Consider the following 14,944-nt stretch of genomic DNA (forward strand, 5'->3'; position numbering starts at 1 on the left):
TACAGAACCTTGGGACTTTGAAAAGTGGCTGGTGGTTCCTTATCTATTTAGGGAACAATTATTGAGCATTGCTCATGAAATTCCTCTGGCTGGACACCTTGGAATGCAAAAGACTAAAGCTTGTCTGACACATAACTTTTATTGGCCCCAGATGGGGACAGATATTGCCAATTACTGTTGATCATGTGTAGTTTCTCAGAGAGTTGGAAAGTCTGGGAATATACCAAAAGCCCCATTGATACCACTGCCAGTGATCAATGAGCCTTTCCAGTGAGTGGCTGTGGATATCATAGGGCCATTTGCAATACCTAGCTGCTCTGGCAAAAAGTTCATCCTCACAGTGGTAGACTACGCTACACCATATCCGGAAGCTGTGGCACTGTCCTCCATCCGAGGAGACAAAGTGGCAGATGCTTTATTGACTGTTTTCTCTTGTGTGGGTTTCCCCAAAGAAATGTTAACCAATCAGGGAACCCAATTCATTTCCAATCTGATGAAAAGTCTCTGCGAAAAAATGCAAGTGCAGCATTTTGTGGCCAGCGCCTATCATCCCCAAACCAACAGACCCTGCAAACTTTTTAACGGGAAATTAAAACAAATGTTCAAAATGCTGGTGGAGACTGAAGGAAGAGACTGGGAGCGGTACCTCCCTCATCTGTTTGCATACAGAGAGGTACCCAAGGCATCTACAGGTTTCTCCTCCTTCAAACTGGTTTATGGGAGGAGGGTCAGGGGGTCACTTGATTTGACTAAGGACTGTTGGGAGGGTGACCCCAAAACTATGAGCATCTCAGTGGTTGAATATGTACTGAGACTCAGAGAAAGCATGCAAAAACTGAGCAACCTAGCCCATGAGAACGTGACCCAGGCCCAATTCAACCAGAAGGTCTGGTACAACCATAATGCCAGACTGAGGGCCTACGAGGAGGGGCAGAAGGTTTGGGTGTTGGTTCCTATGCTACAGAATAAATTACAGGCCGCATGGGAGAGACCATACACTGTACTCAAGTGGCTAAATCAACCTGCTAAATCAAGTGGCTAAACCTGCTGCTGAGAACGAGCCAGAGCTTGCTGCTCCAGACATAAACCCTGAAACATCTGACTCAGATTTTTCATTTGCTCAGCAAGAGATTGTATGGGATCCATATTTCTCAGCAGAGAAAAAAAAAAACCGAAAAACTTAATGGTCAGTTATAATGTCAGGAACACCGCACTGTACTTGCTCACTGAGCCAGTGCGCGTGTCCTGAGTGTCAGGATCCTGTCAGCGCCGGCGTGCAGCCTCCGCTGAGCAGGGACTCACCCGCACTGTAGGGGTACCGGGGTCAGGTACAGCCAGAAAGTACCAATGCACAGGACCTGTGGATGCTGAAGTTTAGCAAGCAGACACGGGACCTACAGTCATGTGACTGCAAGGGGGCGGGGCTTAGCGTCCTGCTTAGTGAGATGGAAAGACACTATACAGAATTATTAAGAGTCAGGCAAAACGGGGTTCATACACAGAGATAGCCGTAACGTACCAAGGATGAGACAGAGCGTGTGCGAGTCAAACCCGCACTGAGATCATGACATTATTAAGGTTGAAGGGACACTTTAAGTCCATCTAGTTCAACCCATATCCTGTCCTAACCTGCCCTAACATGTTGATCCAGGGGAAGGCAAAAAAAACCCATGTGACAAACAGTAGGCTTCACATTGGGGAAAAAAATTCCTTCCCGACTCCACATACGGCAATCAGACTAGCTCCCTGGATCAACACAATATTAAGGAAACTAGTGTATATACCCTGTAATATTATACTTTTCAAGAAAGGCATCCAGGCCCTTCTTAAATTTTAGTAGGGAATCATTCATTACAACATCATATGGCAGAGAGTTCCATAGTCTCACTGCTCTTAGAGTAAAGAATCCGCGTCTGTGAGTATGCTTAAACCTTCTTTCCTGCAGGCGCAGAGGATGCCTCCTTGTCCCCGTCACAGGTCTAAGAGTAAAAAGATCATTAGAAAGGTCTCTGTACTGTCCCCGCATATATTTATACATTGTAATAAGATCACCCCTAATCCTTCGATTCTCCAAACTAAATAACCCCAAGTGTAATAACCTGTCTTGGTATTGCAGACCCCCTAGTTCCCTAATAACCTTGGTCACTCTTCTCTGCACCCGCTCCAGTTCAGCTATGTCTTTCTTATACACCAGAGACCCGAACTGTACACAGTATTCTAAGTGTGGTCGCACTAGTGACTTATAAAGAGGTAAAATTATGTTCTCCTCATGAGCATCTATGCCTCTTTTAATGCATCCCATTATTTTATTTGCCTTTGCAGCCGCTGCCTGACACTGGCCACTAAATGTGAGTTTGTCATCCACCCATACACCCAGGTCTTTTTCAGTGACAGTTTTGCCCAGTGTTTTACAATTAAGCACATAATTATACATCTTATTCGTTCTACCCAAGTGCATGACCTTACATTTATCCCCATTAAAGCTCATTTGCTATTTATCAGCCCAAGCTTCTAGTTTACATAAATCCTCCTGTAATATAAAATTGTCATCCTCTGTTATTAATTACCCTGCAGAGTTTAGTGTCATCTGCAAATATTGCAATTATACTCTCTATGCCCCCTACAAGGTCATTAATAAATATGTTAAAAAGAAGCGGGCCCAAAACTGACCCCTGTGGTACCCCACTGCTAACCGTGACCCAGTCCTAGTGTGCTCCATTAATAACCAGCCTTTGTTTGATATCCCTGAGCCAGCTCTTAACCCACCTACACATATTTTCCCCTATCCCCATTGTTCTCATTTTATGTATCAACCTTTTGTGTGGCACCGTATCAAAAGCTTTTGAAAAGTCCATGTACACCACGTCCACTGCATTCCCTTGGTCCAGTCCAGAACTTACCTCTTCATAAAAGCTATCAGATTAGTCTGACAGGAACGGTCCCTTGTAAACCCATGTTGATATTGGGTCATGAGGTTATTCTTCTCCAGATACTCCAGTATAGTATCTCTTAGAAAACCCTCCAGGATTTTACCCACAGTTGAGGTTAAACTTACTGGCCTATAATTTCCGAGTTCAGTTTTTGTCCCCTTTTTAAATATTGGCACCACATTTGCTATACGCCCGTCCTGTGGTACAGACCCTGTTATTATTGAACCTTTAAAGAGTAAAAATAATGGTCTATCTATGACTGTGCTTAATTCCTGCAGTACTCAGGGGTGTATTCTATCCGGGCCCGGGGATTTGTCAATTTTAGTGATTATTAGACACCGCCGTACTTCCTGCTGGGTTAAGCAGGTGACATTTAATGGAGAATTTTGATCCCTGATCATGTTATCCGTCATGGGATTTTCTTGTGTAAATACTGTTGAAAAAAAGTCATTTAGCATATTGGCTTTTTCCTCCTCCTCATCCACCATTTCACCCAGACTATTTTTAAGGGGACCAACACTATAATTTTTTAGTTTCTTACTATTTATGTAGTTAAAGAATATTTTGGGATTATTTTTACTTTCTCTGGCAATGAGTCTCTCTGTCTCAATCTTTGCTGTCTTGATTTGTTTTTTACAGAATTTATTTAATTTTCTGTATTTATTTAATGCCTCATCACTACCTACTTGCTTTAATTCTCTAAATGCTTTATTTTTATCTCTTATTGCGCCCCTTACAGCTCTATTTACCCATAGTGGTTTCCTCCTATTTCTCGCATGTTTATTCCCATACGGTATATATTGTGCACAGGTCCTTTTCAGGATGCTAATATACGTCTCCCATTTTCTTTGTGTATTTTTATGTCTCAGGATATCGTCCCAGTTAATTGCACCTAGATCATCTCTCATCCGTTGGAAATTTGCTTTCCTGAAGTTTAGTGTCCTTGTAACCCCTCTACTACACATCTCATTAAAGGAAGCATGAAAACTTATTAATTTGTGATCACTATTACCCAAGTGACCCCCAACCCTTACATTTGATATGCGGTCTGGCCTGTTGGTTAATATTAGGTCTAGCAGTGCCCCCCCTCTTGTTGGGTCCTGAACCAGTTGTGAAAGGTAATTGTCTCTCATAGTTGTCAAAAACCTATTACCTTTGCTGGAGCTGCAGGTTTCGGTTCCTCAATGTATTTCAGGGTAGTTGAAGTCCCCCATAATAATGACTTCTCCTTGAGTCGCTGCTTCATCTATTTGCTTTATGAGGATATTCTCTGCTGCTTCCGTTATTTTTGGAGACTTATAACAAACCCCTATCAGTAATTTATTATTTTTCCCCCCTCCCCTTATCTCTACCCACAGGGACTCTACATTTTAATTAGATTCATATATATTATCACGAAGGACGGGTTTTAAGGATGATTTTACATATAAACACACGCCTCCCACTCGTTTATTTGTACGGTCATTTCTGAACAGACTATAGCCCTGTAAATTAACCGCCCAGTCATGGCTCTCGTCCAGCCATGTCTCAGATATCCCCACCATGTCATAATTATGTTCCAACAACATTAACTCCAATTCCTCCATTTTGTTGGCGAGGCTTCTGGCATTAGTATATATGCACTTTATGTATCTCTCTGTACCTCTATTCTTTCTTAAATTATTAACTGTTCTAACCCCACCCCCAATTTCATTATTTGTGCCCAGGTCTCTATCTGCACTGTCTTCCCCTCCTATAAAAGGAATACCCTCCCCCGTCCCTAGTTTAAACACTCCTCCAACCTTCTAGCCATTTTCTCCCCCAGCACAGCTGCACCCTCCCCATTGAGGTGCAGCCCGTCCCTAGCGTAGAACCTGTAGCCAACTGAGAAGTCGGCCCAGTTCTGCAGGAACCCAAGCCCCTCCTTCCTACACCAATTCCTGAGCCACTTATTAACCTCCCTAATCTCCCGTTGCCTCTCTGGTGTGGCACGTGGTACAGGAAGTATTTCCGAAAATACCACCTTGGAGGTCCTTGCTTTAAGCTTACAGCCTAATTCCCTGAAATCATCTTTAAGGACCTTCCACCTACCTCTAACTTTGTCTAGAGTTGAGCGACTTTTGCTTTTTTAGGGTCGAGATTCGTTTCGTGAAACCCGACTTTTCCAAAAGTCGGGTCGAGCAAGATCGTCCGATTATAGGGAAAAGTCGGGGTCGTCCCGAAACACGAAACCCAATGTAAGTCAATGGGGAATAAAAGTCGGCAGTGAGAGGAGGACAGGAAACACACCTACAGTGCCCATTTGAATGCCAAAAGCATCAATTCTTCTTACTTAAGCTTGTCAACCTTAATTAACTTCATAATACAAGTTACGCACTGAAAAATGGGGGTTATTTGGCTAAATTTGTGGGGGGGGAGGGCTGGCTGCAGGTTTTCATGTGCCCTGGGCGAAAGAGCGCCCCTTTAACACATACCACAACTCATCATGCTCCGATACGGCAGAGAAATAGCGGTATAGTACAATGAAAAATACCTCACTTTTTACATCTCATGACGAGGCCCATCTATTTCTCCATACAAAATCATTGGTCCCATATAATGTTTGAAACAGTATATGATGAGCTCCACATAATGCTACAGTATATGTTGGTCCCCATGGATGAAGCTCCACTGTCTTATGGGCCCAAATAATGTTCCAAACATAATGGGCCCCATTTCTAATGCTCTAGTGTATAATGGGCCCTGTAAATGCTGCTCCAGTGTCTGATGTCCACCTTTGGAATGTTCCAGTGTATGGTGGGCCCCATCTATCATTCTCCAGAGTATAGTGCTCCCCAAAAATTGCTGTCCCAACATAGAAAACAATCAAATAAGTCTCCTCGCTAGGGAATCCCTGTACTTGTCTGGACAGGTGCTGTAGCTTGCTTAACAGCTCGCCAGCCGTTCTCACGCCCAGTATGGATTGCACGTGATTGCACAAAGGTTAGAAAGGGTACCGTATCCCTGGATAACATGTATGGATAGCGTACACATTCAAAATATATGTCTATACAGCATGAGGCAGGCTCAGATGGTGTTAGGCCCAGTATGGATTGCACGTCATTGCACAAAGGTTAGAAGGGGTACCGTATCCCCGGATAACATGTATGGATAGCGTACACATTCAAAATATATGTCTATACAGCATGAGGCAGGCTCAGACGGTGTTAGGCCCAGTATGGATTGCACGTCATTGCACAAAGGTTAGAAAGGGTACCGTATCCCCGGATAACATGTATGGATAGCGTACACATTCAAAATATATGTCTATACAGCATGAGGCAGGCTCAGACGGTGTTAGGCCCAGTATGGATTGCACGTCATTGCACAAAGGTTAGAAGGGGTACCGTATCCCCGGATAACATGTATGGATAGCGTACACATTCAAAATATATGTCTATACAGCATGAGGCAGGCTCAGACGGTGTTAGGCTCAGTATGGATTGCACGTCATTGCACAAAGGTTAGAAGGGGTACCGTATCCCCGGAAAACATGTATGGATAGCGTACACATTCAAAATATATGTCTATACAGCATGAGGCAGGCTCAGACGGTGTTAGGCCCAGTATGGATTGCACGTCATTGCACAAAGGTTAGAAGGGGTACCGTATCCCCGGATAACATGTATGGATAGCGTACACATTCAAAATATATGTCTATACAGCATGAGGCAGGCTCAGACGGTGTTAGGCCCAGTATGGATTGCACGTCATTGCACAAAGGTTAGAAGGGGTACCGTATCCCCGGATAACATGTATGGATAGCGTACACATTCAAAATATATGTCTATACAGCATGAGGCAGGCTCAGACGGTGTTAGGCCCAGTATGGATTGCACGTCATTGCACAAAGGTTAGAAGGGGTACCGTATCCCCGGATAACATGTATGGATAGCGTACACATTCAAAATATATGTCTATACAGCATGAGGCAGGCTCAGACGGTGTTAGGCCCAGTATGGATTGCACGTCATTGCACAAAGGTTAGAAGGGGTACCGTATCCCCGGATAACATGTATGGATAGCGTACACATTCAAAATATATGTCTATACAGCATGAGGCAGGCTCAGACGGTGTTAGGCCCAGTATGGATTGCACGTCATTGCACAAAGGTTAGAAGGGGTACCGTATCCCCGGATAACATGTATGGATAGCGTACACATTCAAAATATATGTCTATACAGCATGAGGCAGGCTCAGACGGTGTTAGGCCCAGTATGGATTGCACGTCATTGCACAAAGGTTAGAAGGGGTACCGTATCCCCGGATAACATGTATGGATAGCGTACACATTCAAAATATATGTCTATACAGCATGAGGCAGGCTCAGACGGTGTTAGGCCCAGTATGGATTGCACGTCATTGCACAAAGGTTAGAAGGGGTACCGTATCCCCGGATAACATGTATGGATAGCGTACACATTCAAAATATATGTCTATACAGCATGAGGCAGGCTCAGACGGTGTTAGGCCCAGTATGGATTGCACGTGATTGCACAAAGGTTAGAAAGGGTACCGTATCCCCGGATAACATGTATGGATAGCGTACACATTCAAAATATATGTCTATACAGCATGAGGCAGGCTCAGACGGTGTTAGGCCCAGTATGGATTGCACGTCATTGCACAAAGGTTAGAAGGGGTACCGTATCCCCGGATAACATGTATGGATAGCGTACACATTCAAAATATATGTCTATACAGCATGAGGCAGGCTCAGACGGTGTTAGGCCCAGTATGGATTGCACGTCATTGCACAAAGGTTAGAAGGGGTACCGTATCCCCGGATAACATGTATGGATAGCGTACACATTCAAAATATATGTCTATACAGCATGAGGCAGGTTCAGATGGTGTTAGGCCCAGAATGGATTGCACGTCATTGCACAAAGGTTAGAAATGGTACCGTATCCCCGGATAACATGTATGGATAGCGTACACATTCAAAATATATGTCTATACAGCATGAGGCAGGCTCAGACGGTGTTAGGCCCAGTATGGATTGCACGTCATTGCACAAAGGTTAGAAAGGGTACCGTATCCCCGGATAACATGTATGGATAGCGTACACATTCAAAATATATGTCTATACAGCATGAGGCAGGCTCAGATGGTGTTAGGCCCAGTATGGATTGCACGTCATTGCACAAAGGTTAGAAGGGGTACCGTATCCCCAGATAACATGTATGGATAGCGTACACATTCAAAATATATGTCTATACAACATGAGGCAGGCTCAGACGGTGTTAGGCCCAGTATGGATTGCACGTCATTGCACAAAGGTTAGAAGGGGTACCGTATCCCCGGATAACATGTATGGATAGCGTACACATTCAAAATATATGTCTATACATCAGGAGGCAGGCTCAGACGGTGTCAGGCACAGTATGGATTTGACGGCCCAGATTACACAGCGGAGGAGCAGGGAGAGGTAAAGATTGCAAATGCTGGGGCCCTGGCCAAGCAAGGGGGGCCCACTCGTGGGCGTTGGTACTGGCACTGGGCCCCTCATAGTACAGCGGTGTGTCTGACGGCGGGTGTGCACCACCACCGTCAGAGACACTTGATTGCACTATGAGGGACCCTGTGCCAGTGCCCGCGCCCAAGAGTCGGCCTACCCACCTGTCCAGGGCAACGGCACTCGCACGGTGTCGTGCGCTAGGTGGTGACCCCGGCCATGGGGGGAGAGGCAGCACAGTTAGGGAGTTTTAGAAAGTGGCATATGTTGATGTTGGACATTCAACTGATGCAAAAGGCGAAATAGGTGAAGTACCAGGAAGAGGTGGACCAAAGCAAGCCATTTTTCTGTCACCCTATGTGTCATCAGGGGAAGGTGGGACAAAATCCTTGGAAACCCATGCGTGGTTCATTTTAATGAAGGTTAGATCATCCACATTTTGGGTTGACAGACGGGTCCTTTTTTCTGTCAGGATTGATCCAGCTGCACTGAAGACTCTTTCCGATAGCACACTTGCAGCTGGGCAAGCGAGCTCCTGTAAGGCATATTGAGCCAATTCAGGCAAGGTGTCCAGTTTAGCGGCCCAATAGTCAAAGGGGAATGACCTGTGTGGGAGAACATCGATATGGGAGGAAAAGTAGTTTGTAACCATAGTTGACAACTGCTGTCTCCTGTCACTTTCCATCGATGCAGTATTACCAGTTGTGTGAGCGGTATTTGAAAAATCAGTCCACAACATTGTCATGAAACCCCTGTCTCCAACGCCACTTCTGCTGTGTGCACCACGAACACCTCTGCCAAGCTGCCCCCGGCCCGTACGGCTCGTGTGAGAACCATCACCGCTGCTGTGTGCTGGGAATGCCTCAAGCAACCGATTTACCAGAGTTGCTTGTTTATTAGCCAATATTAGGTCAAGGTTCTCCTGTGGCATGATGTTTTGTAATTTGCCTTTATAGCGTGGATCCAGGATGCTGGCCAACCAGTAGTCGTCATCGTTCATCATTTTGGCAATGCGGGGGTCCCTTTTTAGGATCCGCAAGGCATAATCTGACATGTGGGCCAATGTTCCCGGTGTCAATGATGCACTGCGAGTGCTGGGTGGAGGAGCACTTTCTGGCAAATCCACATCCCTCCAGTCACGCACAAACCCTGTACCAGACCTTGCCACGCCAACATTTTCACTTGCCCCACGAGATGCATCCTCCTCCCCTAAGTAATCATCCCCATCATCCTCCTCCTCCTCCTCTTCTTCCTCCACCTCGTCCAGGAGAGGTCCCTGAGCAGACAATGGCTGAATGTCATCAAGGATTCCCTCTTCCTCTTCCTCCTCATCAACATTGGCTGCAGACGCCTGCTCTTTAAGGTGCGTCAAAGTTTGCATGAGCAGACGCATAAGTGGGATGCTCATGCTTAGGATGGCGTCGTCTGCGCTTACCAACCGTGTGCATTCCTCAAAACACTGAAGGACTTTACAAAGGTCTTTCAGCTTCGACCACTGCACGCCTGTCAACTCCATGTCTGCTCTCAAAGTGCCTGGCCGTGTATCCTCCCACAAATGCATTATGGCCTGCCTCTGCTCGCACAGCCGCTCCACCATGTGCAGGGTGGAGTTCCACCTTGTTGCAATGTCGATAATGAGGCGGTGGTTGGGAAGGTGGAGCAATCGCTGCAGCTTCTGCATACGAACGGAGTGTACAGGCGACCGGCGGATGTGCGTGCACAGTCTTCGCACCTTCTGGAGCAGGGCTGTTAACTCCGGATAATTTTTGAGGAAGCACTGCACCACCAGGTTCAAGGTGTGAGCCAAGCAAGGTATGTGGCTGAGTTTTGAAAGGGCTATGGCTGCCACAAAATTACGGCCGTTATCACTAACTACCTTGCCTGCCTCAAGATGTACACTGCCCAGCCATGACTCAGTTTGTCGCTTCAAGTACTCGGCCAGCACCTCGGCGGTGTGTCTGTCGCCCAAACACATCATCTGCAACACAGCCTGCTGACGCTTTCCACTAGCTGCTCGATAGGGGGACACATCGTTTGCAACAGTGGCAGCTGCAGATGGAGTGCTCGTACGACTGCGCTCTGTGGACGAGCTGTCGCTTCTGGAGGAGGAGGAGGAGGGTCGAACGCCTACAGACAACTGTTTCCTAGACCGTGGGCTAGGCAGCACTGTCCCACCACCGCTGTCCCCTGTGGACCCTGCATCCACCACATTAACCCAGTGCGCAGTGATGGACACGTAACGGCCCTGGCCATGCCGACTGGACCATGCATCAGTTGTGAGGTGCACCTTTCCGCTCACTGACTGCTTGAGTGCATGGACAATGCTGTCTTTCACATGATGGTGGAGGGCTGGGATGGCTTTGCGAGAGAAGAAGTGGCGACTGGGTAGGTCATAGCGTGGTACTGCATAGGCCATGAGTTCGCGGAAAGCTGTGCTTTCCACCAACCGAAAGGGCATCATCTCAAACGAGATTAGTTTGGCAATGTGGGCGTTCAAACCCAGTGTACGCGTATGAGAGACTGAGTACTTTCTTGACCTACTCATAGTGTCTGGGAGGGTGAGCTGGACTTGAGAGCTGCATATGGTGGAAGTAGCGGTGGACAGGGCGGACTGAGAGAGGGTTGATGATGGTGATGGAGTTGGTGTTCTTTCTGATGGCCTAGAATCAGTCTTTCGTTGATATAACAGTGGGATTCCCTGACTGCTGTGGCCTTGCAACGACACCTCAACATTTGCTGCTGTGCTAACCGGTGGGCTTACAGTGGGGGAAACAATGTAGCGTTGCTGACTACCTTCGTTGTGATCAGTTGCACATGTGGCACTTGAGGTTTGGTGTTGTGTCCACGCTTGCAAGTGCATGCTGGTTAAATGTCTAAGCATGCAACTGGTATTCAAATTTTTCAGATTTTTCCCTCGGCTAAAGGTCTTTGCGCACTTCTTACAGATAACCTTGGCCTGATCATGAGGATTTTGTTCAAAAAAGTGCCACACTGCACTCTTCCTACTTTGGCAGACATTTTGCGGCCTAGCACGCTGTGATCTTTTGACCCTCTGGACAAGCTGTCCAGCAACTCTTTTGATGTTTGGAACCTGTCTTTGGAGTGCTCCGGGCCTGCCAGATAACAGCTGTTGCGATGTCGATGTCTGCTGTGGATGCTCCTCATCTGAGCTATTGGAAGCAGCACCCTCTTCCCCCAATGGATGCCAATCTGGGTCAACAACTGGGTCATCCATCACCTCCTCTTCTATGTCATGTGCACCTTTCTCTGTGTCACCGTGTATGGTGGTATAGTGTGCGGGAAGGGGCACCTGAGTCTCATCAGGGTCAAAATCTGGCTCTGTACACTGCGAGGACAATGTAGTGCTCTGAGTGAATGTACCAGCAGAATCATCCATCAGCGGCTGTGCATCAGTGCACTCCATGTCAGATTCATCTTGGCCTGGGTAATTCACCATTTGACTTGATAATCCAGGCATGGTATGTGAAAACAGCTCCATGGAGTAATCAGTAGTATGGCCTGCATCATCCTTCAATCTTGGTTGGGGTGAAGGACACAAGGAAAGGTGTTGTTCATGAACATGAGCCTCCAATGACGACTCAGTGCTTTTACTTTTTACAACTGAAGAAGAGGAGGCGATAGAGCTGGAGGCTGAGTCAGCAATGTAAGACAAAACTTTTTCCTGATGCTCTGCCTTTAAAAGCGGTTTGCCAACTCCTAGAAAACTAAGCGTTCGAGGCCTTATGTAGACAGACGATGACGCAGGGTCAGCACCTCCTGCATTTGGTCCTATTTTGCTCTTGCCACTACCATCAGATCCACCACCAACACCATCATTACCAGCTGCCAACCCCCGCCCAATTCCACGGCCTCTTCCACCAGCCTTCCTCATTTTTGGTAGAAATGTAGACAAAGTCCAACAAACTATATAGTAATGTAAAACAAGGTACAAGGTGTCTATAGGACAGGGGAGTTGTAGAATTTCTGCACACTCTTGTGGACAGTGGACACTTGTGGATTGTGTGCGGCCCACTGATATCTGAGCGCTATGTGACACGCTCGATGGCACAGCTGCCTGTGACCAAAGTGACGAGAGGATAATGGAGATTTTGAATCTCTGCGTACACTTGTGGACAGTGGACACTTGTGGATTGTGTGCGGCCCACTAATATCTGAGTGCTATGTGACACGCTCGATGGCACAGCTGCCTGTGACCAAAGTGACGAGAGGATAATGGAGATTTTGAATCTCTGCGTACACTTTTGGACACTGGACACTTGTGGATTGTGTGCGTCCCACTGATATCTGAGCGCTATGTGACACGCTCGATGGCACAGCTGCCTGTGACCAAAGTGACGAGAGGATAATGGAGATTTTGAATCTCTGCGTACACTTGTGGACAGTGGACACTTGTGGATTGTGTGCGGCCCACTGATATCTGAGCGCTATGTGACACGCTCGATGGCACAGCTGCCTGTGACCAAAGTGACGAGAGGATAATGGAGATTTTGAATCTCTGCGTACACTTTTTGGACACTGGACACTTGTGGATTGTGTGCGGCCCACTGATATCTGAGCGCTATGTGACACGCTCGATGGCACAGCTGCCTGTGACCAAAGTGACGAGAGGATAATGGAGATTTTGAATCTCTGCGTACACTTTTGGACACTGGACACTTGTGGATTGTGTGCGTCCCACTGATATCTGAGCGCTATGTGACACGCTCGATGGCACAGCTGCCTGTGACCAAAGTGACGAGAGGATAATGGAGATTTTGAATCTCTGCGTACACTTTTGGACACTGGACACTTGTGGATTGTGTGCGGCCCACTGATATCTGAGCGCTATGTGACACGCTCGATGGCACAGCTGCCTGTGACCAAAGTGACGAGAGGATAATGGAGATTTTGAATCTCTGCGTACACTTGTGGACAGTGGACACTTGTGGATTGTGTGCGGCCCACTGATATCTGAGCGCTATATGACACGCTCGATGGCACAGCTGCCTGTGACCAAAGTGACGAGAGGATAATGGAGATTTTGAATCTCTGCGTACACTTGTGGACAGTGGACACTTGTGGATTGTGTGCGGCCCACTGATATCTGAGCGCTATGTGACACGCTCGATGGTACAGCTGCCTGTGACCAAAGTGACGAGAGGATAATGGAGATTTTGAATCTCTGCGTACACTCGTGGACAGTGGACACTTGTGGATTGTGTGCGGCCCACTGATATCTGAGCGCTATGTGACACGCTCGATGGCACAGCTGCCTGTGACCAAAGTGACGAGAGGATAATGGAGATTTTGAATCTCTGCGTACACTTTTGGACACTGGACACTTGTGGATTGTGTGCGGCCCACTGATATCTGAGCGCTATGTGACACGCTCGATGGCACAGCTGCCTGTGACCAAAGTGACGAGAGGATAATGGAGATTTTGAATCTCTGCGTACACTTGTGGACAGTGGACACTTGTGGATTGTGTGCGGCCCACTGATATCTGAGCGCTATGTGACACGCTCGATGGCACAGCTGCCTGTGACCAAAGTGACGAGAGGATAATGGAGATTTTGAATCTCTGCGTACACTTGTGGACAGTGGACACTTGTGGATTGTGTGCGGCCCACTGATATCTGAGTGCTATGTGACACGCTCGATGGCACAGCTGCCTGTGACCAAAGTGACGAGAGGATAATGGAGATTTTGAATCTCTGCGTACACTTGTGGACACTGGACACTTGTGGATTGTGTGAGGCCCACTGATATCTGAGCGCTATGTGACACGCTCGATGGCACAGCTGCCTGTGACCAAAGTGACGAGAGGATAATGGAGATTTTGAATCTCTGCGTACACTTTTGGACGCTGGACACTTGTGGATTGTGTGCGGCCCACTGATATCTGAGCGCTATGTGACACGCTCGATGGCACAGCTGCCTGTGACCAAAGTGACGAGAGGATAATGGAGATTTTGAATCTCTGCGTACACTTTTGGACACTGGACACTTGTGGATTGTGTGCGTCCCACTGATATCTGAGCGCTATGTGACACGCTCGATGGCACAGCTGCCTGTGACCAAAGTGACGAGAGGATAATGGAGATTTTGAATCTCTGCGTACACTTGTGGACAGTGGACACTTGTGGATTGTGTGCGGCCCACTGATATCTGAGCGCTATGTGACACACTCGATGGCACAGCTGCCTGTGACCAAAGTGACGAGAGGATAAGGGAGATTGGATTGCTTTTAAAAAAGCAGTTTGCGGAGCAGTGGGTAAACAGCAATGCCAGCGTGTCAGGAAGCCTTAGAAGGCAGCCCAACAACCAACACCACTGATACACCACAATATAGCCTCCCCTTGCACTGCACACACAGTGACTTGTGTGTTGTGCAGGCCAAATCGCTAGCAGCAGAAGCAGTTTTTTTGTCTTCTTCCCTGCCTAACGCTCTCCCTACAGAATCAGCAGCAACCTCTCCCTATACTAAGATCGGCAGAAGTAAGATGGCGGTCGGCGTGCACGCCCTTTTATACCCCC

The sequence above is a fragment of the Dendrobates tinctorius genome, unplaced genomic scaffold (genome assembly GCF_039654945.1).
Source record: "Dendrobates tinctorius isolate UK_male_01 unplaced genomic scaffold, ASM3965494v1 ptg000050l, whole genome shotgun sequence".
Lineage (NCBI taxonomy): Eukaryota > Metazoa > Chordata > Amphibia > Anura > Dendrobatidae > Dendrobates > Dendrobates tinctorius.